Source organism: Canis lupus, chromosome 5, assembly GCF_003254725.2.
Source record: "Canis lupus dingo isolate Sandy chromosome 5, ASM325472v2, whole genome shotgun sequence".
NCBI classification, from domain to species: domain Eukaryota; kingdom Metazoa; phylum Chordata; class Mammalia; order Carnivora; family Canidae; genus Canis; species Canis lupus.
This window is the reverse complement of record NC_064247.1, coordinates 46,203,974-46,223,832: the sequence shown is the minus strand read 5'-3', so window position 1 is coordinate 46,223,832 and position 19,859 is coordinate 46,203,974. Positions and strand designations below refer to the sequence as shown.

Below are 19,859 nucleotides of genomic sequence, written 5' to 3'. Positions count from 1 at the left end.
AGGAGAATATGGGCCAATGTCCAAGAAAGCAGGGCCCTGGTGCAGGAGCCTGAATAAGCCCTCCCAGTTCTCACTGTCATGAGGGACTTGAAAGTGGAATTAATAAAGTGCCTTAGGTTTACCGCCAGTTCCTTTATGGCCTGACTTCCTGTGTACTGGGGACTAGATGAGACATAAGGGATTGCAAATGCAATTGGAAAGTGGGATATTGTTAGCTGAGGCCAATATAAATATGTTTGTGGGGGAGGACAGAACAAAGGCCTAAAGCCCTGATGTTGACAGAAACCATGTTATTGTTCAATAAATGACTTCATCCTAGTAAAAAATGATAGTTCCCCCCAGGCCTGCCAGGGAATGGGAGAGATGTGTTATCTGTACCTACACAGGCCAGCAACCTGGGGAGGGGGACAGCCTGCACGTGACCCTGACTCGGCCGCCGGTACCCTCCTGGTGTGTCTGAGGGAGGGGCTCAGCAAATGGTGTCCACCCTGGAGTCAGAAGTCTGGATCCCAGCTCTTCCAGGCACCAGCTGCTGCAGACACCTCAGCTGGGAGCCTCGGCTCTCCCTCATGCACACTCAGAAAACAACTGGACCCCTCTGCACCCTGCCAGAGTAGTTGTGAGGAATAAACACCATAAATAATATAACAAGGTTTGAAGGAAACACTCCGTTAAAGAGACTTTTTTTTTTTTTGCACTCACATGACCTGCTTGTGTGTGCCCTCTCCCACCAACATGGGAAGCAGTGTGGTTCCTGGAGCTCCCCTCGCCCCCCCCAATCCTCCCCTCTCTGCCCCCCCCAATCCTCCCCTCTCTGCCCCCCCCCCTTACTTCCATTAGCTTACCTCCTTGATGTAAATGTTTTATTTCTTTAGGCCCTTTGCAAGGTGTTAGTTGGCTAAGAGAGTGGAAAGACCAGGGAAACCTCTTAGAAAATATTGTCCACTTGGGGTCCTTATTCTCACCCAGCTCATCAGAAGCACCAGCAACTTGTCTGTCTGCCCCTTCCCCTCCACGTGACCCTTCATTTTACCCATCACCTCCATCATGGATGGAAATGTGAATCTTTGGTGGCACAGACGGAGCCTCCACGAACACCCAGTGGAAATCCCTAAGTAGTAGGTTGAGGCGCTTCTTTAGTTTTAAGAGCACTGGACCCAATGAGGCTTCCCAGTCTGCCACTAGCCACCTTCCATTTCCTTCCCCCGAAAGTTTCCACTGGAAATTCCCCAGCTTTGGTCTGAGTGCTTGGCTCTGTAATCTTGGAGACATTCAGCATACACCCCACAATTAAGACTTTGCAACTCCACGCAGTGTTTCTTAAGAGAAAGTTAGATGCAATTAGATCATTTGAAGATGGATTAGCCTGCCGTCTGCACAATATTAAGAAAAATCACATTGGCAATTGACAGGGCCTCTTTGAAGAGCTCTGAAGGAAAGCCACTAATGAGCTCTACGCTGGGTTGCCCCCCTGTTCCCAAAGGGTTAACACAATTTGTGGGAAAGGAAAAAAATCCCCTGTGGTATTAAAATGCTGTGTCAGAGATTTGTAAGCTCTCCTTTGTAGCTCTGCCCCCAGGCCTGGCTCACTTCAGTTGAGATCAGGTTAATAAGAGCTCTGTTGCTGCCTGGCAGTTCCTAATGGGGTTACAGTCTGGTGCCTGACCAGTGAAGAACACTTAGTAGTAGTGGTATTAAATAAATGCCAAGGAATCTGATTCAATAAAGTCAGGGACATCTGTTGTTCTTGCCTGTCCAGGATCTATTCATCCTTCTTTTGACAAGAGCAGCTTGCTTTTCCTCTGGGGGAGAACTGCCTCTTCTCCCCTCTCGGTCTGGGTAAGGCTGGCCCAACACACTTTAGGATGACCCTACGACCAACCCAGCTCCACTGGTGTATTTGAGAATCCAATCATGGCCCAAGCCACAGGACCTGTCAATTACATGAGCCTATAAACACCGATTCCCCCTACCCCCCACCCCTGCTTTCTTGTTGTTTTTAGCTTCTCCCAGGTAGAGTTAGGTTTCCTGTCATTTGCAACTAAGAATCCTGATTATTTCAAATGTGAGAGGAACTTGTGCTATACTAGACACTCTGAAAAGAAACATATATTAAATTGCCTTCACTCTTAGAAACCAATAACCTTAGAGTATCAAGTCTTAGAGACGTTAACTAAAGGATTAAATAAATGATACAGTGTATAATTAAATGACATAGAGAATATGTTCTGTGGGAAGCCAGGAGAGGGAGAAATTGATGTGAGTGGGTAGGCTTCCTGGCAGAGGTTGGACTTAAACTGGGTGGTAAAGGATGGAGAGGTGTAGTGATACTGAGGGAATGCAGTGCTCTGCAGGAGGCACGGGGGACCTCAGTAACAAGGAAGATCCTATGTGCATAAAAAATGGAAAGTGGATTTTTGACATATATGTAATCAGGGCAGATACCAAAGGACTTGGAATCCCAGAATGAAAAGTTTGAGCTTAAAAAAAGAAAAAAGAAAAGAAAAAAAGAAAAGTTTGAGCTTACCTGGATAGTTCACTAGTGTGAGCTGATGTACGGGTGGGGGAAATCCACCCCAGATGGTGCTACCAGTTTAGGGAAGTATATGCCACCATGTGTGTTTCACCTGTGCTGGAGTGAAACTGGTACGATGAAGGGGAAAGGCCACTGAACTTGGCTGTACCATTTTACAACTGAGTTACAATGGATGAGTTACTTAATCCCTCTGAATCTCAATCTTCTTATCTGCAAAATACAGATAACAATAGCTAAAGATTTGGGGTGTTTGTGAGGAGCACTCAGGCAATACCTGGCACTTGGCACTAAGAGTAGATAATATCTGTTGAGTCCTTACTAGGGTCCCACAGGCACTGTGCTGAGCACCTGACATGCCTTATCTCATTAATCCTCCCAATAACCAGAGCTCAAAAAAGTTTACTACATCTGATTTGGGGTAACATTTTCATTCCTGTGCTTAATGGAACAATAAGCCTTATCAGAGCTCAAATTCACTGTCCAATGAGATCTGAGTATATTATCTGAACATTCTTAAAGGTTACAAATTCTAATTTTTTAATATGCATCTTAAAATGTTTTGAATTTAATATATAATCACACTGCAGAACATGTGAAGAAGAGATTTTTAAAAAGAATGTAAACCTAACTCTATTACCTACAACACAACCGTGATTTCCTTTAAAAAAAAAAAAAAAGATTTTATTTATTTATTCATGAGGGACACAGAGAGAGGCAGAGACATAGAGGGAGAAGCAGACTGGAGCCTGATACGGGACTTGATCCCAGGACCCCAGGATCATGACCTGAGTCAAAGGCAGATGGTCAACTACTGAGCCACCCAGATGCTCCTCAGCTTCGGTTTTCTTATTTATCTTTATGGAATAGAAGCTTCCTTATCAGAATTTTTTGGTAGGGCTTAAATGAAATAATTCATACTTTATAGAGCACCTGGCACATAATACACTCACAATAAATGTTGTCAATGCCCCTCGACCCTTTCCTCCGTGCACTTCCTATATGATTGCAGTAACTTCATCTGTACAATAGCTTCCATCTTCCATTTCCACTTAATATTGTATCTTAGATATTTTCTATATGGTAACAGAATCTCTGCTTCTCGTTACCAATGTCTGTGTTCTCCTGACTGAAACTATCATTTAGCAACTCGTCTTGCCCCCACCCCCCAATTTCTCAACATTTATAAATAATGCTGCAGTTCACACCTCTGTAGCATGGCTCTTGGTAAGGGCTTGGGTCTCGAAACACTGTTTCTTTGAGCTCAGCTTGTGATTCTGCCCACAGCTTTCCAGAAAGTGACACCCAAGTTAGTGAAGACCTTTGCCAAATAGTGGATTTTGCCAATTTGATGGACGGCCATCGGAAGATAGGATTGTCATGATCTTTGATCATTCACTGATCATGATCAGTGAATTCCCTCTGGCGTGATATTCTGTGCTTCCTCCTTCGAGTGGTTTTATTGTGGGTCTGTCAGCTCAGTCTCCCTGCTGTTCTTGCTGACGGAGCGAAAGGAATCCCAGTACATTTTCGCTGGAACTCATTCCCTGTTCTTTCTGAATCTTCTTTCTTGGAGTAGGAAAGATTTTGCAGACAATTTTGGGCTGTCTTTCTTATTACAAATGAAAGCCTCAAGCCCTTGTTTAGGTCCTAGAGTACTTTGAAATCGGACCCTCCTGCGTACACCTGGAGTCACCAGTAAGCTGGGGGGTGGGGGTGAGGGCACATCTCTTGGCTGAGGGACACACAAAACTAAGGGCAAAGGTGAGATTTTCCTTTCTTCTCTAGGTCCTAAGGATCCTTTGAAATCTTTATGATCTGTACCTTTAGGGATCAGAGCGACAGCTTGAGGAAATCCTAAAATTGTGTTTTCTCTAGATAAGTATTCAGGTCAAAGGGAAGACCTTGCATGCCTTCCTGATGAACAGAATCTCGCCTAAGTTTAGAAAAAAAATCACCAAGAACAAAAATGGCATTCAGCATTTATTCAGTACATTGAAAAGTAGTTTTCAAAGGATAAACAGCAAAGCCCAGTACTTAGACAGTGGTCTTTCCTGGAAGTCTCAGGCTCCCTGGACACTTGGAGTGAGTAATAGAACAGAAGCCCGACTATAAAATTTCAATGGTCCTATTGGTAACTGTAATAGAATAGAAGCCCGACTATAAAATTTCAATAGTCCTATTGGTAACTGTATATTACTATTAGTTTTTAAAAACAGCATAAGACAACTAGAGCAACAAACTTATTGGTCTTGAATTAGATTAAGTAAAAAAAAATTTTTTTGCAATCTCATGCTAATTGAAAGCTTTAATTGACAATATTTAAAAATAAATTTTGGTTAACTATTTTTATATTTTACAAAAATAGTTATTATTTTAATAACAATAATGGGGGGCACCCTGAGTGGCTCAGTTGGTTAAGCCTCTGCCTTTGGCTCAGGTCATGATCTCGGGGTCCTAGGATGGAATCCCACATCAGACTCCGTGGAGGGAGCCTGCTTCTCCCTCTGCCTATGTCTCTGCCTCTCTTTCTCTGTGTCTTTCATGAATAAATAAATAAAATCTTTTTTAAAAAAGTAACAGTAAGGAGAACAATTACTCTTTTACTTAATTAGCTTACTTAGTTGAAATCATCTGAAAAGCCATATGACTTTGGACAACCTGGTTGACTACTAACAAGGTCATGTGTAAGGTGTGTGATCCTGAACAAGTTAGCCTCACTCAATTTCCTCATTTATTAAATAGAAGTAATATACTCTCCTCATTTAAATAACAATTTTTTTAAAGATTTTATTCATGCAAGGAGCCTGACATGGGACTCGATCCTGGGTCTCCAGGATCACGCCTTGGGCCAAAAGTGGGCGCCAAACTGCTGAGCCACCCAGGAATCCCCTAAATAAAAATTTTTTAAAAAGAAATAATATACTCTCCTCATAGGGTTATTATAAGGAATAAAAGATACAATATACAAAGCACATAGTACAGAAGCAAAGTACCTGTCATACAGTAAGGGTTCAGTGTGTAAATGTTTTTCTCATAAAAACTGCAAATTTATATATTAGACAAAAGCATTTAAAGCATGGGTCCTTGGGGGCAAGGAGATGTAAAATTTAAAAATGCTTCCCTGGTGGTGAAAATGTTGGAGGACAGCTCCTTGGCCCTGACTAGTGTTGGTTACTTAAATGAAATAATTATCAACACTCATCAGAATGAAACATCCATTAAATTCATCTCCATTTTGTAGCTACCAGACAACATTCTTCTGAGCGCTTTCACACCCAGCATACCATACCTTTTCTTCCTGTACCTGGATAGCTGACACTAGCCCAGTTCCCGAGGGCAGAGAAGAGTGGAGCTCTATGTCTGGGAAGGGAGAAACTGACAGGCAAGTCCTCTGATCCTTGCCCAAGGGCCTGCTTTGTGAATAGTGGCATCAATGCTGCTTTGTTCCACCTTCAGTGGCTGGCCCATAGTTGAACCCAGAGAGGCTGGCTGTTCAGAGCAACTTTGGCCTACCAAGGACAGAGAGCGCCAACCAGAGTCAAGGGTTCACTCAGCACCCAAGATCTGGCACAGGAATTCTCCCCACTGGGGAACCAGTCTCAGGGAACATTGCCTTCCCCCCTGTGGCATTCTAATTCATTCCAAATTTCATAGAGGTAAATTGGAGGTTTGAAATGTGATATCATTGCTGAAAAGGGCAGAACCATCAGCATGGAATCAGTATATCCTTATTAAGTACAAGACCTAATAATTGCCTTGCTCATGCAAATGAATTGTCCTTCACTCATTCATCAGATATTAATTGAGTTCCTACTAAGTATGATGCTTAATTTTGGGGACATATGGATGAAAAAATGGCATCCCTGTCCTTATAATCTGGTGGACTGGTGAAGAAGTTGTCACCTGCTTTGACAAGCACCGTATAATATCCTGGAGACAGTGAGAGACACCTAGAGAAAAGGAAATAGAGCCTGCTGAAGGAGCTAATAATCATAATAGCTATAATTTGTCAGGCACTTATTCTGTGCTATTCACTGTGCTAAGCACTTAGCATAGATCACCTCATTTAATTCTTGAAGCACAACTAGAAAACTGATCATTCTGATTATTTTATTGGCTTCCTAACTCTCTAGGGAAGGCCATGCAAAGGACATGGCATCTCAGGGTCTTAAAAAAAGAATAGGGGTTTGCAAACTGCACACAGTGGGTGGATCATTCCATTCTATGCCATTCCAGGCATAGAAAACGAAATGGTCTCTTTGGAGACTTGCAGATTCCCTGGTATTTGTGGTGCAAAGGGAGCATATAGAGAGTATGCTGGATGAGGATGCTGATTGCAGTGAAGTGAGAATAAATGAGATAAGCTTTCAAATACAGATGACTCTTAGCAGAGCTGAGATGTAGAGGAAGCAGATTCAGTACTGTAGAACTTTAGGCAGAAGGACGGATGACCATGAAAATTCTGGCTTTTGAGATGGGAAGCCAACACATATAGGTAAAGGTAAGCTTGAGAAGGGGCAATGAGAGGGGAAAACTAAAAATGCAGAACAGAAAGAATGATTGGTGGAGACAGGTCTACAGCTTCTCCAAATTGGAGGAAAGATAAAGATAAAAAGAGACCTAAAGACTTAAGTAAGTTCATAAGAAAAGGTGTTGTAAGGGGGACCTACACAGGAAGAGGCAGAAGGAAAAGATATGATCTTGAGAGTTGTATCGCCTGTTGCCCCCTGTCTGTGAGATCAAAGACAAGTCTTCCAAGGAAAGTGAGAGATGATGGAGCATTTTAGGGCCTTGATGAAAGTTTGGAATCAGTGTTGAAGGCAATTGTGAGGTGCTCATGACGCCCCTTTGGGTCCTGAGGAAAGAATGTTCAAAGAGGGGAGAAGAGAGTGAAGGTGATGGCATGTGAGAAACAGTTGAATGTACTGGGAATGGTCGATATGAGTGGAGAAAAGATGATGAAGATAAGACTTTATTAGGTGACTTCAGGATCTACCTTCAGACTTCTCAACAAGGGAGTGGACTTAGTCCATGATGCTTCAAGGTGCTGCACCAGGTCCAACAAGTGGTCATTACTAGGAGGCCAGTTCTAGTCCCCAACATAAAAACATATAAGTAGTGCTACCCAATAGTGGGACAATCTGCCTTGCAAAGGGTTTCAGTCATCTGTCAAGGATGCTATGCTGGCAACTTGATAAGCCGAATCAGATGGTTTATTAGAGCCTTTTAATACTAAGATCTTATGGTTGCATAACACAGGGAGCAGCAAAGTAGGGGGAGACTGGTCTCAGCATTCTTGTAGGTAGCCCTGCTTTTTGATTATTTGATATCAAATCAAGGTAGTCCTTGATTTTGATTATAATGTTCAGTCAGGTTTATGCAGTTCAATAACTGTAGGAACAACTTTGGAATTTTTATTAATTGCAGGAGGAGTTTTGTGAAGAAGCCATGTTCTAGTCTATGGACTATATATACATGATATTATCTAATTAGCACACATGATGTGTCTATAAAACCTATATTCACAAAAAACAAAAAAACAAAAAAACAACCTATATTCACTAGGAAAGGGCTTCTTTCTCTTTTTATGCCCATCCCATTTCATTACAGACCTGAAGAAGACCCTTAGCTGGGTGACTAAAGAAGACCTTTGGTTCTTCTCTACTTTGGAGTCCTCCTTTTAGAAGACATTTTGTTCATATTCCATTCAAGTCACCTTCTTTTCATTTGCCTCCTGCATTGGGATGGGCTGCTTTCTTTTTTGGAATCCATTAGTCTGACTCAGTGGTTTTCAGGAGGGATGATTCTGACCCTCAGAGGACATTTGACAATGTCTAGAGACAGTTTTGATGTCATGACTAGAGCGGGGGGCTACTGGCATCTGGTGAGTAGAGGGCAGGGATGCTGCTCAACCACTATAGTGCTCAGGACAGCCTCCACAACAAAGAATTATCCAGCTCCAAATGTCAATAATGATGAGGTTGAGAAATCCTTTTTTTTTTTTCTTTTAAGATTTTACTTATTCATGAGAGACACAGAGAGAAAGAGGCAGAGATGTAGGCAGAGGGAGAAGTAGGCTCCCCACGGGGACTCGATCCCAGGACTCCAAGATCATGACCTGAGCCGAAGGCAGATGCTCACCCATTGAGCCACCCAGACATCCCTCTTGGTCTATTTTTAAGTCTTTCTTCTAAATCAGCTACTATCAACACATTCTGTAAAACCCTAGATGGCTACTTTGATTGTCTAATTTGAGAGTTCTTGCATGCCTGAGTGTTCTACACTTTTTGCCCATCCCTTGGTTCATGCTGTAGCAATAAGCAGGACATTTTTGACTCCCTTTGGCAGGAAGAGTCACTTCTTGGTTGGGGTCTAAATATAACCAGATCTCTCCCAAGATAAAGGCAGGGATGCCATGGCTTTCAGAGTCACAGCATCAGATATCTCCTATCTGCAGCAGCTCTAGGCCAAGGGTGTGGATGAAGGACAAGATACAAATACAACTATGTGATGCCATTTGTTTGATTTTGAGTAAGCTCATACGATATTTAAAGACTGGGTATTAGAGCTCCACCATGAAGGTCCCCTGCAGCCTTTTCAAGCAAGGACAAAACCAAGACAGTGGTACTAATGCAAATGTGACTTCAGCACAAATGAACACTGAGAAAATAGTGCCTGACTAGGTTATACCTACCTAATCTTCTGACCCTCTGAAAGATCCCATGGAACTCATGTATATGTCCTTGTACCTCTGATCCCAAATCAGGCTGAAGTTTTTAGGGAATTAGATCATAAATTAGCCCTTGCTAGTTTCCAGATCTTCTACCCCCTAAAGAATCCTAAGACAGCATCCCTTCATGTCCCATTATGAGTAGCCTGTCCCAATAGAAATAGCCCAGGGATGAGATTTCCCTTTTCATCTCTTACCCTTTATAGGCTAAGTGGCCTCAGGAAAATCAGTCAAACTCCTAGAACGTAGGTTTCCTCATCTCTGAAATGAAAACATCTACCTTCCCATTTCTAGAAATCTACTCAAAGAAAGTACTCTTTTTTTTTTTTTTAAAGATTTTATTTATTCATGAGAGACACAGAGAGAGAGGCAGACACAGGCAGAGGGGGAAGCAGGCTCCCCGTGGGGAGCCCAATGTGGGACTTGATCCTGGGATCAAGACAGGATCACACCCTGAGCCAAAGGCAGGTAGATGCTCAACTACTGAGCCACTCAGGCGTCCCTGAAGAAAATACTGTAAAAAAATTCAAACAAAACTTTATGTACAAAGTTATTTACTGCTTCATTATTTAACATTAGACATCATTATAAAACACTAATTATGACATCCACAGAATGAAATGATATGTGCCCATCAAAAAATATTGTTCATGAAGAGTTTTATTGACTAAGAAAATGATTGTGTTCTAACATCAAGAATAAGAAGCAAGACACAACAGACACACACACACACCCCTATATCCATATAATATTATCTCAACTATGTGAAATATCTGTAGGAAAAAAAGTCTGAAAGGAAACCAAACTATTACCAAAAGTTTATGCTTAGTTTTGAGTTGGTACATATTTAACATTTTAAATAAAATAATTTAACACTGGGATATACAATATATTTTTTCTCTTTAAAAGTGTGTAACACTGAAGTTTGAGAAACATTGATTTAGAGCTCTAGACAGAACTGGGGCTGGAGATGAAAATTTTGGAGTCATAGGTATTTCAGTAGAGGCCAATTACTGGATAAGATCATCTAGGACAAGCCTGTAGCATGAGGAGACAAGAGTCCGGGACTGAATCCTAGGGAACCACAACACATATAGAATAAGTGAGGAAGCTGAGTCAGGGAAGGGACTAAGTGTTTGGCAGCAATCAGTGTGAGACAGTTATCTAGATGGATTAGAACAGTAATATTGAGAAGAGAGAGGGGTTGAGAAAACTGAAAAGAATCTAAGAGCCACAAGTTGGATATAAAAGATAAGGGTCTTGGAAAAAGCAAAGATTACTTGGAGATATCTTAGCTTGGAAGATGGAAGGATGCTGATATCAAAGGCAGAGATGAGATAATTTGAGAGGAAAGCATAGATGGTGGGAGAGGAGAAAGGAAAAGTTAAACTTAGTTTCGTATGGATTGTGTTTGAGATTTCCTTTGAAGAGAGAGCTTCTAGCTGCAGGAGCTTGGGCATCTGCCAGAGCACACAAGCCAGGATCACACTTCCTGGGCAGCTCTCAATCAACCAGTAACTAAGCTCAGAAGGAGTAATAGAGCTGAGCTTCTCTGTCCCATGTTGCCTCCTCTGATAGGCAGTCATTGACCTGAGGCTCCCCTCTGGGCTGGCCCAGACTTTCAGAGCAGCACTTGGATCTGATGCTTCTCCTTCCCAATCCTTCTTCCTTCCCCTTCTCTGATCTCAGATGGCAGTCTGAAACCTCTCCTTGCCTGCTTCAGTCTTGCCCCTCTTTTCATCCACAAAAGCTACTGACAATAAACCTCTTGTCCTTTTAACTCCTATCTTAGCATCTGCTTCCCGAGGGCTGGAACTAATATAGGTGATGGTTGCATATCCAAATGGAATTATGTGGGAATTATGTATGGGTCTTGAAGACAGTCAGGATTGAGAGAGAACTGAATCACAAGGGCCTCCCTAACAGCATAATCATAGGGAAAAAGGGAGGAACAAGGTTTGAACCTTAAGTGACACGCATAACTGTGAGGGGTACAGGTGAAAGAGAGGAAAAATATCATGGACAGATAGGAAAACCAGGAAAGCACAAGATCAAAGAAACCATGGAGGAGGAAGAAGAGAATTTCTTAGGAGCAGGTAAGATGTCTGAGGAAAATCTGAGTGGAGCCTAAGATCTTGCATTTAAAGAGTGAAATGGTGGCTGGGCATCAGGAGATCATTTCAGAGAAAGTATGGCAAAAGGTGCCAAATTTCCAGTAATCAAGAAGCAACACAGTGGGAAATTGCTGGAGGGAATGATGTAGATCATGTTTAAAATGTTTTACCAGGATTAGAAAGAGGGAAATTGGGATAATGAGAAGTAAGACTCTGTGTGTGTGTGTGTGTGTGTGTGAGAGAGAGAGAGAGAGAGAGAATATCTGGAAGCGGTCTTTGAAGATGTTAAAGAGAAAAAAAATGACCGTTGTGGGATTAAAATCCTGGAGGCAGTGGGAAGAAAAAAGCTGCAGAGGCCAGGTAGAGGGGTTAGATTTCAATAGTAAGGGGAAAAATCTCTTCTCTGGAACTTGGAGGGAAGAAAGAGAACATGGCTGGAATGACAGAGATGGATGAGAATAAGGGGTGAGGATGAGGAATTGCATACACAGTATATCTTACAATTATAACAATGACAAAGACAACCTCTGAGATTAATGGAATGAGTTGGGAAAAATGTTTAAAGAGAGAAGAAGGCCAGAAATCGCTGGTGCGCACGCTATGTTGTCCCTTAAGAAATGTAATGGGGTGAAAGAACTTCTTGCCTTAAATGCATGAAGTTGGATCTCCCTAAAGGCACTAGTCCCAGAGGACTGTGACTAACTGGCAAGAAAGGACAGGTAAGTACTGATATTACTCTTACAGAGTTTCCCCAGCTCAGATATAATCTGAGTGTTCAGAGATATGGACTGGCATTATGCAGTCTACTATTATAATGATCAATACTCATAGAAAAGGAACTAGTGCATAGCTACCCATTTGCTTTGTTTGGGTGGCACTATACTTTATTTATCATATAATCATGTGACATATGATTATATGATATGATTATATCATATAATCATATAACAGATTATAATCATTATATTTATGAATATTTATATATTTATATAAATATTTATATTTATGATATATTTATCATATAATCATAACATAACATTATAATCATATAATCATCATATATATTATGATATATGATATGATATAACATAACATATTATAATCATATAATCATAACAATGAATGATAAAGATGATAAGAATGACCAAGAATCACCATGCTCTATAGAAGAGCTGATATGATCAGAAAAGAAATGTTGGTGCTCTTGAGCAAAAGCTCCATATAACCAGAGTCTTTGCACAGGATTTGCACAGTGTTTAGGCTTAATAGCTCCATCCTGGCCTCTCAGGTCTTACAGCTATAAGGGAAAACTTTATTTTTTTAAATTATTTATTTATTCATGAGAGACACACAGAGAAGCAGAGACAGAGGCAGAGGGAGAAGCAGGTTCCATGCAGGGTGCCCGATGTGGGTCTCAATCTCGGGATTGTGGGATCATGCCCTGAGCCAAAGGCAGATGCTCAACCGCTGAGCCACCCAGGCGTCCCAAGGAAAACTGTAGTATTGACATTCCTACAGGAAAAAAAAAATCCCTATTACTGAGCAGGAAAGTGCCTAGCTCCCAAGTATTTTTCCTATTGGAATAACTGTCTCAATAACTGAGAATTATTTTTTTAATAACTAAGAATAATATCAGAATATATTCAGTAATAATATCTACAAACTGGTGATATCTTAGGTGTATGACTTAGGAACATGACTGTACCTTCTTTTAATAACTGAGAATAATATCAGAATATATTCAGTAATAATATCTGCGATATTATTGGTGATATCTTAGGTACATGACTTAGGAACATGACTGTACATTAGAGCAAAGCAGAGCCCAGCACAGTAGCCTGAAATCACCAGAAAGGCAGGATCCATGGCAACTCTCATTGGTATTGGCCAGATGTGGCTCTAGGAGTCATTTCACGGAAGGGCCCTTCCATTGATCTTGTGACGAGAAAACCACTGGGAAGCAAAGAAATGAGCCAGGCATGTCAGTTTCTCCAATGCGACTAGTGATATGTCTGCAAGTGTGACATGCTTGCTAATTACCCCCAGAGTCCTCAACAAGACAAAGTGCTTTATTCTCCTACTTTGAAGCACCACTTGGAAACCTCTTGATAAGGTCTAATGATAGGCCAGCTTTTGCCTCATAGTGGGTTATACAGGTGCTGCCTGTTGGCTTCCAAGCCCGTTTTATTCCAGGGCTGGCAAAGCTTGCAGGAATGTCATGTGAAGAGATTTATAATAATTTCTGATTCCACCCAGCTCCAAATCACTATATGAATAATCTTTCTCATAGCATACTGGTAATTCTATGAGCAGTCTTGGCCAAGAACAACGGAATGAGCAAGCTCGAGGAAATATTTTTTTTTCCTTTTTAAGAAATCATTATGCTGATGTTTTACAAACCTCATAAAAATTAAGGGTTCGTTTGAATTTGGGAGAAAGACTCATTTTATCAAAACTCATTTGCCAAAAATATTTAAATGAGCACATGCTGGAGGTAAGAACACCAAAAACAGTGTCAGTTATACATTCTCCACCTTCCAGACTCTCCAGAGCCCTTAAAATGCAGCATTTTTCTACAGGTGTTAATGGGATCCTGCAAAGAGGTAGGCGGTTTCAGGTAGGGTTGTGACAGAGTGGCTTGTGGGGTGGGTGCTGTGGAACCCTCTGAGGGCTCCTGACCACAGTCCCATTCAGAGACAACAATGGCACTCGTTGTTATAAGCAAGCGTCAGTCACGAAAGAGCTGCCATTACGGAGTAGAGCCCGGTTTCCATATTCCCAACATGACCAGAGGTTTCATTCCCCGAGAATGTGTTTATTCAGCCTAGTAAAAACATTAAAAAGGGGAATAAATCTCTGCCGACCCCAAAATGCTTTTCACCGCAGCTGTAAACCATAAAACATTTAGAAAGGTAAGCAGGACTAAAGATAATATGGTCCCCCCAAGCAGCATGGACCTAGAGGTGGCCCTTGCAAAGACAGCTGCAGTGCACAGAGCTTCCCTGCAAAATCATTAAGAGAGGGACAGGTTCTATAAGGTGTTAAATTATTAGTAGTAGGGGTTTTTTTTGCAGTGGGGGGGGGGCAATAATAAAAACCATGTGCTCAGCAGCCTGCTTGGCCATATAAAATAGAGAGGCCTGTGACTTTAAGTGTTGTAAAAGGGGTTAATTGTCGATTTCTGAATGTGGCAAGTTTATTGATCTTGTTAACAGCAGTGGAGCATGTGCCATTGGTTACCATGGCGGGAAAGAAAAACAGCCTTCTATCCTGTTATTCCATGGACACCCTCGCTGGTCTTAGAGCCCAAGTTAAGGAACATATGGATAAATGCATCATTAAAATTGCTTCTTACCACTTGTCCAAATTTGTAACCATCCTTAGGGTTCTAGTTCCTTCTTAAGCTACATTTTACTACATTATACTTACCTTTCACACAAATGTATTATTTATCTGTATGACAACCCTACATAGTTGGTAGGGATTATATAGCCATTTTACAGATAAGGCAACTGAGGTTCAGGGAGGTTAGGATCCAAACCTAGGTCCTTCTATTCCTAGTCTGGTGTTTTTCTACTAGTTATTCAAACAATTTGTTCATCAGTTAACTCGGTAGGTATTTCTCAACCACACACAAAGAGCCAGGCAGTGGTCTGGTTGCTGGAGATACAGCAATGGACAAAAGTGACAGCATCTCTGCCATTGCAAGGTCTGTGTTTTATTTTTTTTTAATATTTTATTTATTTATTCATGAGAGACACAGAGAGAGGCAGAGACACAGGCAGAGAGAGAGGCAGGCTCCATGCAGGGAGCCTAATGTGGGACTCAATCCTGGGACTCTAGGACCACGCCCTGAGCCAAAGGCAGGCAGTAAATGGCTGAGCCATCCAGGGATCCCAGGGTCTGTGTTTTAGAGGGCATTATCCTAGCTTTCAAAACCCACTCTCTCTTCCAAACTATCTTCACATGCATAGTCTGCATCTGCAGTTTTGTATTTTGTTTTGCTGTTGAGTGTTGTCCTGTTGTTATTTCATGCAGGTGTTTTCCCTTTAGCTCCCCTGATTAGACAGAAAGCCACATGAAGGCAGGGCTGCTTTCTAATGCTCCCCTTTTTCACTCTTCATGCAGCACAATGCATTAGGTAAAGTGCATTGGGCTTTTTCTCTGCTGCAGAAACTCCTTATTACTTGATCTTAAGATCATCAAGGGCCTTATTCAGGTCTTGACTCTTGCAGCTTCAATTATTGAGCACTTTGCTAAATGTTCATTGTCTCAGTAATGCTAATACAACCTGACTAGAAGTCCCATTTTACAGTTGAGGAAGATGTGGCTTCTGGTGGCTAAGAAGCTTGCTTAAGTCCTCATAGTAAGAAGCAGAGCTCCGATTCTGACGTGGTCTGACTCAAAAGTCCCAATATCTTTCCACCAGGTACTTGGGCCTGAGTAGTGACTGAATCTTTGCTACCCTGAAACACATAGAGAACATCAAAAGCCCCTGTTACATTATATGCAGGATAAATAGGGTGAATTTAATAACTTGGGTGACTTTAAGTCTACGGCCATTCTACCAATGATTTATCTAATCATTTACACCTTCATTGCAAAGATCATTTTTTAAAAGATTTTATTTATTTTATTCATTAGAGACCCAGAGGCAGAGACAAGGCAGAGGGAGAAGCAGGCTCCCCGCAAGGAGCCTGATGTGGGACTCGATCCCAGACCCGGGGATAATGCCCTGAGCCAAAGGCAGACGTTCAACCGCTGAGTCACCCAGGCATCCTGCAAAGATCGTTGTATATCTTAGTTTCCTGCCCCATCCTTCATTATGTGATCGTTTAAGAATGGCACGTGTCTTAGTTCAAATGCTATCCCAGAAAGTTATATAGTGGGTGACTTAAGCAACAGAAGTTTATTTCTCACAGTCCAAAGGCTGGAAGTCCAAGATCAGGGTGCCAGTATGGTCAGGCTCTTGGTGAGGGCGCTCTTCCTGGTTATATCTTTAGATAGCCTTTCTGGTATGTGCCTTTTTGTCTCTTCTTTATATAAGGGCACTAATCTCATCAGGAGGGTCCCAACTCATGACCTAATCTAACCTTAATTACCTACCAAAAGCACCACCTTTTAATCCTAACCTGGTGGTTAGGGTTTCAACATATGAATTTTGGGTGGACCCAAGCATGCAGTCCATAACAGCATTTTTTTCCCCCAATACAGCAAGTTGCAAAGGATCCCTACATTCTTGGGATAAGTGACAAATCAGAGATTGGGTAGAGTCAAGGAGGGCAATGGTAGGCTCACACGAGCTTGTGATAACCGGCTTATTAAAAATATTAGTATTCACACAGTGCATTGGCGTCTGAACCACCATACACAGTACATTAGCAGTTGGTATATATTCTGAGAAAAGGTGGCAGGCCAGAGCCAGAGCATGGGTCAACTGCTGAAAAACAGAACCCAGCTGGAGCCACTGGGGTCCAGGAAACTAGGTAGAGACTGAGCTTTTTCAGTTTGGATGGCATAGTTTCCACTTAAAGTAATGTCATCTAATCTTCATTTACTTTCTTCCATCTACACAGAAATGTATTTATTATTGTCCTGTGATAAGTGGTAATGGTGATATAAAGCAGCACTTCCTGAAACTGCAGGCAGTTTCAAGGTCTGGATGTAAAGTTACAGAAATATAGTAAGGAGAACCCTGTAGCATGACAGAGTTTATTAAAATGAAGGAGGGAAGAAAGGAAGAGAGAGGGGGAAGGAGGGAGGAAGAAAAGGAGGAAGGAAGAAAGGAATCCTAATCTTTTTGCAACCTTTATCAATCAGTCTGTCAACAAGTAACTGATAATTTCTGAACGTGAAGAGTTGGCTAACAAATGAGTTACATGTGTAATGAGATTTTGTTTGGTTCCTGCATGTGGATAATGACTCCACTGGTGAGTCGAGTCAGAGAATGGCAAGCTGGTAGACTGGGTCTCCCGTGAATGGTTGTGATTATTTAAAGGAAGACTTCTGCTTTCAGTGGGGCTTGCTGGAAGAGCGATACCTTGCCAAAGCTGCATTTTTGCCAGTTATGGTTTTGAAATAACATGATTTAAAATTTCTAGGCCAACCTCAAAATCTACAGTCTTTTTCATATAGGCACAAGTCAATTCCATCTCCTTAATCAAAAGAACGTGCCAGCAATTATTACTTCCCAATATCATTGAGCACGCAGCAATGTAAGGAATGATCCAGAAAGAAGTGATCTATTAGTATTACACCTTCTCATAAAAGGATCATGGGCACATATGTTTTGTATGTCCAGAGCATCTTTTCTTTCTTTGGAGGATATATTTCTCTCCTTGCCAACTGTAATGATTCTTATAGTAGTGCCGATCAGAATGCTTCACTCTCAGACCACAGAGACCTAGGTAAGGAAGAGTAGTGACACAAGCCAAGCCAATCCTAATATTTCCACAAAATTTTTCTAATATGGAGCTGACAAAAGAGCTTTCTTGTATTTCTAGATATGTAACTGCTATATAAATCTGGAACTGCCTATGGCCATAAAACCAAAAAGCAGAAATGAGAGAAAGATAGGATTATCTGATTCTTTGGATCCAGTCTTCCCTGAGCCAGCTCTACCCCCACTTTTCCCAGGCAATGGCTTGTGAACCAATAAATATTTCTTTATTGCTTACGGTAGATCAAGTTGAGTTTCTGTTATCCAGGAATCCTGAGTGATACAAATGAGCAGAAGATCAGGCCCAGAGAAATGTGATCCTGATAATTAGTTACCTCATAATTAGGAAAAGCATTCAGGCAAGGTTTACATTAAATAAAATAAGGAAAATGCATATGCAAAAGATAGTACGCTTTCAGACATCAAGAGCTAGTTTGAAATCTTTGAAAAGAAATACAGACTGCAGAAAATAAAATCTTATGGGAAAACCAATCTCTACAACGTTTTCTGCAGAAGTGAAAGAGCAGAGCTTAAAAATGATATCTGCTTTAAAAAAATGATGTCTGCTTTGTTCTGGACACGAGAGTTCTAGAATTTGTTTCACTATGTTTTGGAATACATTTTCATTGTGACTTAAGACTATCACTGGTATTTTCAGGAAAATCACTCCAAAAGTGATTAAAATGATTGTACTAAAAATTATGGTACATTTAATCTTTGATAAACTATATTATTTCCCAAGTTAGTGGTTACATCTTAGCCAGCCTCGATAATATTAGTGAAATAATCAAACCAGCAGGTTTGGTAATGTCAGTATGGATAGCCTCTATTGAGGGTCATGGACTGGAGAATAAACAGGCTGGAATGTACACATCAAACTCGTTTTTCATCTTTTTTTAAAATATTTTATTTACTTATTCATGAGAGACACAGAGAGAGAGAGAGAGGCAGAGACATAGGCAGAGGGAAAAACTGGCTCCATACAGGGAGCCCGGTGTGGGACTTAATCCCGTGACTCCAGGATCATGCCCTGAGCCGAAGGCAGATGCCCAACCACTGAGCCACCCAGACATCCCTCATTTTTCATCTTCTTTGAAAGTGTCAACAATGGCTAGGGTACATTTCTATGTCGATATCTACACTTTCCATAAATGAGGAAAGAATATGTGAAAATCTGGCCACAACTTATAATTTTTGAAGACAGGATGATATCTGATATTCCCAGCGGAACAAGGGAAATGTAACATGTCTTCTGCACACTGAGGAGAAAATGTCTGTTGTGTTCTCACTGTCAGATCAATTGCATTTATCCTAAGTTGAGGGATGTCTCATAGCTCATTCAGGGAACACCCACAGTGGGTCATGACAGGCCTCTAGGGAGAAACATAGTCATGTTCCTAAGGATCTATTAAAAAGCAGAGAATCTCAGAAGTCACATTTGGATGAACTTTAGTTGATTCATTGAAACATTAATTATGTCAGAAATCTCATGAACACTAAGCTGCCTTAGTAAGAGCTCTTTGATGCTCTGTTTAGTCAGTACATAAGTACCTCAAATTGTTGTTGAATGTACATAGAGTAACAATTAACAATGAGCAAATAAACAAGTCGGGATATGATATCATCAGAGTGCCAGGAAATGACCCAAAAGCTCGATGTTCTAGCATTAAGTGTTTTCTGAGAGGAAATCAGCTTCTACCCCACGTGGCCATTGTTATGGGTGAGAATCTGGATTTTGTTTGCTCTTGATTACACAGAGGAAGAAAGAAAAAAAAATGCTGTCCTGGTGAGAAGCAAGCGCTGAGATGGTTTTCCTCAGTAAAAATCAATGTGAAGTCTTACTCCCAGCCTAGAAGAGGGTGAGGAAGTAGGGGAAAGGATGTTTAGCCCATCAATATCAGTAAAGTGCCCCTCTTTTTCCCTGACGGATACCCTTTTTCTGGTTTTACAGCTTAGAGAGCTCAGTTCTAGCCAAGGGCTCTAGTGTTACTGCCCACACTTATGAATGGACCTATTGTAATAATGGCCATTTGTCTATAT

The 19,859-nt window shown here is 41.3% G+C and overlaps 1 protein-coding gene and 1 long non-coding RNA gene across 15 annotated transcripts in view; one reads left to right on the top strand and one right to left on the bottom strand.

Annotated features, from left to right (window-relative positions):
• The window catches only part of ROR1 (receptor tyrosine kinase like orphan receptor 1), a 486,769-nt gene that overhangs the window by 377,921 nt on the left and 88,989 nt on the right, over positions 1-19,859 (top strand). The gene's annotated exons all lie outside the window — the stretch shown is intronic.
• LOC112647163 (uncharacterized) lies at positions 12,726-18,388 on the bottom strand. Its single transcript, XR_003128138.3, has 3 exons — positions 18,058-18,388; positions 15,672-15,846; positions 12,726-12,892 (listed from the first exon to the last, which is right to left on the bottom strand). It is a non-coding gene; the product is annotated as an uncharacterized LOC112647163 (long non-coding RNA).